Source organism: Alosa alosa, chromosome 18 (assembly GCF_017589495.1).
Source record: "Alosa alosa isolate M-15738 ecotype Scorff River chromosome 18, AALO_Geno_1.1, whole genome shotgun sequence".
NCBI lineage: Eukaryota > Metazoa > Chordata > Actinopteri > Clupeiformes > Clupeidae > Alosa > Alosa alosa.
Genome location: NC_063206.1, coordinates 3,650,744 through 3,657,180, shown reverse-complemented (window position 1 = coordinate 3,657,180; position 6,437 = coordinate 3,650,744). Strand labels below are relative to the sequence as shown.

The window sequence follows — 6,437 nt, the reverse complement described above, 5'->3', positions numbered from 1 at the left end:
AAGACACAAATGGAATCAACACACTGGGATTAGAACAAGACACAAATGGAATCAACACACTGTGATTAGAACAAGACACAAATGGATTCAACCTGTTATAGCATTCTAAAGACACAAATGGATTCAACCTGTTATGGCATTTTAAAGACACACATGGATTCAACCTGTTATGGCATTTTAAAGACACAAATGGATTCAACCTGTTATAGCATTTTAAAGAGAGGTAAGAGAAGAAGAAAGAAACACACATATTCTTTTACATATTACACCCTCCTTCATTTACAGCACTCCCTCTCAAATATTTATATATATTAAATAATAATGATTTATATACATTATATAATAATAATTGCTTGCTTTCAGTAAATTAAATTAACAACTCTCCATGGTCAGTAACACAACCCATCCGATCTCCACTGAATTCACAGATGAATTGTTTATTATCAAAATACAGACAACATGAAGCAGGGCAAGTGTTGCAGTTCCTGTATCTCCTAAAGAGAATATATTTACATCTCTTAAAGAGAGATAATAATTGTATTTGCCAAAGACAGTTAAAGATAGAGACTATGGTTGCATTATCTACGTAGAAGATTAGAAGGACTACATTGACATAAGTTATAAAAGGACTACTCTAAACAAAGATGAGGATTACTAAAAGAGGCTATAGTTGCGTTATTTAAACAGAGGTGGTCTTTACATTTCCTAAAAGGGTCTGAAACTCCATCTCTCGCCGGGCAGGCTTAGTGATTAGCACACCACATAATACATACATTTAAGATACAAGTCTTATGCATGCACATAATACTCAAAATTTAAATTCAAAACTCAAGCAAATTTGGCCATATTTATGACGAGCAAAAGATTTCCATAAATTTGCCCTTAAATGTCTGTCACTGAGTGTCTTCACTACTCCGATAAAGCTGATGCACACTCAACCAACGAGGTTTTCCAGAAGTTCATACCAATATGCCTGACCACCATGGTCCTCTCTGGCCCCCACGGTCCTCCTCACTGGGAGCCTGCATAGCCCCCACGGTCCTCCTCTCTGAGAGCCTGCATAGCCACCTCTGAGAGGAGAGAGGAGGCGCGTCACGCTGGGCAGCATCATATTGTCAGAGGTTGGTGTGGCTTTGTGTCAGTGGTGTGGTTGGGGACATGGTGGTGTGGTTGGGGAGATAATTGTCATGTATCAGTGGTGTGGTTGGGGAGATGATGTGTCAGTGGTTGGGAAGATGATGTGTCGTGTGTCAGTGGTGTGTTGGGGAGATGATGTGTCAGTTGTGTGGTTGGGGAGGTGATGTGTCAGTGGTGTGGTTGAGGAGATGATGTGTTGTGTGTCAGTGGTTTGATTGGGGAGGTGAAGTGTTGTGTGTCAGTGGTGTGGTTGGGGACATGGTGGTGTGTCAGACAGTGGTACAGTTGGGGAGGTGGTGTTGTGTCTTGCCAGCAGCAGCTCTGACCGCACCTGCGGATAGAAGACTGTTTTAACCATAGACAGTAAAAGGAATGGACAGAGCCACTCCATAGGACTTCAATAGCGACAAGTGAAGCCAATTTTAATTTAATTTCCTGTTGGTGAACTGATGTACTGCGCATCCTCAGTGTCAGTTGAGTGACAAACACGGGCAACGGACTGAAACAAAGTAAGTCGCCTGGTAGCCTCGCTAAAAAAAATGATAATGTGCTGAGTGCTCCGAGTTCGAGTGCAGCTTTTGGTTTCTGCATTTATTTCTCCTGTCATCTTTGGTCCTCCGTATTCCATTCAGTAGCGTGCAGCGGCAGCTCTCATTTGGAACTTCCATGTTGATACCGTCATCTCACTAGTTCACATTCCAGAATTTGCATAAACCCATAAAAGCATAACAGAAGAGCATGTTTGGCGAAGTCTCTGGCCAGGGTCCTGAAGTGCTTCGCGGAATCATGCCAGAGTCGACTGTGCAGGCAGGAGTCGGGCAGGATTCCGCCATACACCCCTTTATTCTTTAACTATGGAAGACGGGAGGCGTGAGAGGAGGTGGTGGGTTGCGAGCGGAGTAACGCTGATGCTGCAACTTCGGCAGGTGGACTGCGAATAAATAACCTGACTGACTGATGAAGGAGGCGTGGCAAATTCCGTCACGCTCCTCCCCAACTTCCGTTTGTAAAAGCCATTTAGAAACATTTATTAACCAGCTATAACCACCTATTAACATCTATAACCACCTATCAACATAGCCATCTATAGCATGTATAACCATATATAACCTGACTGACTGATGAAGGAGGCAAATTCCGTGAACATGATCAACTGAGCTCTGTGTTAAAACTGGCCGGAGCTCTCGTTTAAAACGCTTCAGATTTAAAGTTATTTGATGTCAGATTGACGCCAAAATGAACGGGGGATGGATTGAGGGATGCATGGAATGCCAACTCCAAGCCTCAGAGCCTCCTATATAGGGTACGCTTTCCGAACGTTTGCTTTCCCACTTGGTTTTAACTGGGAAAGGCATGTTCATACACAGTGTTGCAATGGTGGGAAGCTCAGAGCAAGTGCAGAGTTCTAGATGAATGAGATTGGACAAAGTTGACGTCCATTTCCTTTGAGTAAGTGAGTTACCCTGACGACGGGTCTATTTTGACAATGAACTTGGATAGATCAAAACGATTAGTCTTAGAACACTAACACTGTGGGAGTTTTTACAACGCTGACCTTAACCAGGTAAAGTTATTCAGTTACTGTAAGAATTACTTTGGCTTACCTAAAACTGCAGGTATTTTCCCCAGCTGAAGAATAAATCTTTGCTCAAATTCACAATGTCTTTCAGTAACTAATGAAGACGTAATCCTACATCTGTATTCTGCTGACGTATCCTTACATCAAAATGGTAGTACTTTCTTCACCTTTTCAACAATAAACTAAGCAATCCAAATATCTATGTGCTCTGGTGATCTCATTATTTATATTCGAAATGGGCCTCTTTTGATCTATGCAATAATTTCACTGCCAACATACTGAATCAACTGAGGAGAGTTTGTCTCTCTATAATCCACAACAACAGTTCAAATTGTCTTATGTAGGCTGCTCAAGGTAAATTCTAGACAGAACAAAATAGAACGAGTTTCACATACAAGACCTATGTGGCCTTCATGGATGTCTATGCACCCGAGCCTTTCTGGTTTGGTCATATTTTACCTGTGTTTTTTTCAGAGCTGGGTTAACCCTTAAAGGAGTACCGTCACACCGGTGTGACGGGAATGTTGAGAAATGAACATTCTAAAGAATATCTGGGTTCATTGAATTCAACATAGAATTTTAGAACCTTCAATTGTTGCGGAACTTAGAATGTTCAAAAACCTACACCTTTAAGGGAGTGCTAGTGCATTATTCATACAGCTGCCTCTGCCACCTACTGTAATTACTTGTTTGTGTGAGCTATTGTGGTCAGCTGTCAAGTTGATACGGGATGTATAAGTAAGTATAAGTATATATACTCTTTTGATTCCGTAAGGGAAATTTGGCCTCTGCATTTATCCCAATCCGTGAATTAGTGAAACACACACAGCACACAGTGAACACACAGTGGGGTGAAGCACACACTAATCCCGGCGCAGTGAGCTGCCTGCCACAGCGGCGCTCGGGGAGCAGTGAGGGGTTAGGTGTCTTGCTCAAGGGCACTTCAGCCGTTCCTGCTGGTCGGGGTTAGAACCGGCAACCCTCCGGTTACAAGTCCGAAGCACTAACCTGTAGGCCACGGCTGCCCCCTAAATGGATGGTAGACTTAGCTACTAGTGTCACCTGCTGGAGTCGGTAACTTATGTGAGCTAGTTGAGTTAGCTGCTTATGGGGGCTAGTGGAGCTAGTTATTTAAGATGGCGGCATTTACCATGAGTGGTCTTGAGGTCAGCAGATGGATGCAGGCCACACTCCAGAGCTCTGATGGGTGAGCTGTGATTCAAGCTGGTCCTTGGACTGGAGGACTCTGTGGAGACTTTGGCCGAGCTCACACTCTGCCTGCCCCCGTCCATCTCGTCTGATCCCTTCTGCTGCGGCTCGTCTGACTGGACCTGGATCCAGGGCAGGCTCCTGCGGGTGGCAAACAGGCAACATGAGGGAGAAGTTAGGACGCTAGACTTAGGACCTTAGATACGAGGAACCCCACAGGAGTTAGGACCTTAGAGATGCAGGATCCCACCGGAGTTAGGACGCTAGACACAAGGAACCCCGCAGGAGTTAGGACCTTAGAGATGCAGGATACCGCAGGAGTTACACCAAATAGTGAATAAAACGTTCACTTGTGATGAAGTCATGGATCTGTTAACCTATTCTAATTCTGAAGGAGAATATCTGTCTTTTTGGAGATGACATCAATCATCCATTATAGCCATGGTACGTTCGAATGGAGGTGCGTCTTTGCACGGCAATGTTTATTTCGACGCTTTGTCCAACATAGCTGGAGCTGGCAGCAGTGGCGCCGGCGGGCGTAATCCTGTACGCACTGTGCGTACAATTTTTTCACGGCTTTATTTGTGAAATCATTCAATATTAGCCTACAACAATAAATAAAAACTTGTGTGACAACTAGCCTATATTTATTGACTCATGTGCAATCTGAATATTGGTATTATTCTGAATAAAACCGGAATATGGTGTGCATGGAAACTATCAAGAAGCTGCTAAGATGGCTCATAGAGCCTGGGTTATAGCTGGTAGACCCAGGCATGGTCCAGACTTAGAGCACAAGAAACTTACCAATGCCAGACATAAATATGCAGTGCGCTTTGTTGGGAAGCATGAGCAAGCCTTAAGAGCTCATTCTATGGCTGAAAACTTGCTTGGTAACAATGTCACTGAGTTCTGGAAAGAGGTCAAAGCTACAAATAGGGCCAAAGCAGTGCTGCCACATTGAAGGGGTATCTGGTGCAGACAATATGGACCCTTTCAACAATAAAAACAAAAACAATGCTTGAACGTTCTATTTGGGCCCCAATCTACTTCCTCTGCATTAAGATAACATATGGAATGTTAAAACGGAAGCCTTGTGGGGCCAACTATGATGCTGTTAATGGAACTCTCTTGAAAGGGTCCATAGCAGAGCGGTGGAGGCAACACTACGCAGCTCTGTTTAATTGTATCAAAAGTGAGCCCTATTGTGTGGGCAAGTTAAATGAGGAAGTAAATCATTTTACTCCCAATGAGGTTTATCATGCTATAGAGCAACTAGCTGATAACAAAGCTAGCGGCAAGGATAACATCACTGCGGAGCATCTTAAGTTAGCCAGCCCCAGAGTAGCAGCTCTACTGTCCATTTGCCTCACAGGGCTGATGACACATGGTATACTGCCAGACACCATGTTGACAGTCACATTAGTGCCAGTCATTAAGGACAAGGCAGGTAAAATAGGGAGTTTGGACAACTACAGACCCATCGCATTAGCCAGCATTCTTTCAAAAGTGTTAGAAAAGATGCTCCTAGATAGACTGAGTGAGTTCATTTACACCACAGAAAATCAATTTGGTTTTAAGTCTAAGCACAGCACAGATCTATGTATCTATGCCTTGAAAGAAGCTGTTGAATCTTAGAGAAGTCAGGGCTCTACAATGTTTCTAGGGTTTATTGATGCTTCCAAGGCATTTGACAGGGTAAATCACCATAAGATTTTTTACTAAACTTATGCTTAGGGGTGTGCCTGGATGCATCATACGTATCCTGGTTTACTGGTATGCCAAACAACAGATGCAAGTTAAATGGGGAAACAGCCTATCCTCAACCTTTTATTGTAGGCAATGGTGTACAGCAGGGGGTGCTTCTGTCTCCAGCCCTGTTCAACCTATACATGGACAACCTGTCAAAGCAGTTGGGGAAGTGTAAGACAGGTTGTCTGATATGGAACACTCTGTTAAACCATCTGATGTACGCAGACGATTTGGCTATTATGTCCCCCAGCACTGTTTGGTTCCAGCAGCTGTTGGATATATTATCTGAGTATGGGGTGGTTTGATGTACAGTACAATGCAAAAAAGAGTGTTGTATTGATATGTAGGACCAAAGAGGATCAGAAGCTGCACTTTCCAATGTCTTACCTGTCAGGGCAATCCCTCTGTGTATCTAACTGTACGAAATATCTTGGGCACATCATCACTGATAAGATGGAAGATGATGCTGATATGTATAGGCAGAGACGAATGTTGTATGTCCAAGCATACATGTTAGTCCGGAAATTCCATCACTGTTCTGAGGATGTGAAAGTGAGCTTGTTCCGTGCATACTGCACCCCTATGTACTGTATGCAGCCCCATTATGGGTACGTCAGAGTATGTTTGCATGTGTTTATGTATCTATTCCTTTGTTGTTGTTGTTGTTGTTGTATGTCTTGCTGTTGGGCCTAGAGCCTGTAATAAAGTTTATATATACATAGACTATAAAATATGAAAACGTAGCATTGTCATGACATGA

General features: G+C 43.3%; 1 protein-coding gene across 2 annotated transcripts in view; it reads right to left on the bottom strand.

Annotated features, from left to right (window-relative positions):
• Positions 1-429: 429 nt before the first annotated feature.
• The window catches only part of sorcs3b (sortilin related VPS10 domain containing receptor 3b), a 48,054-nt gene continuing 42,046 nt past the window's right edge, over positions 430-6,437 (bottom strand). For both annotated transcript variants that reach the window (XM_048270466.1, XM_048270467.1), the window contains 2 exons: positions 3,867-4,066; positions 430-1,468 (listed from right to left, as the gene is read on the bottom strand). The gene's annotated coding sequence lies outside the window, so the exon portion shown is untranslated. The remainder of the gene's footprint in view (positions 1,469-3,866; positions 4,067-6,437) is intronic.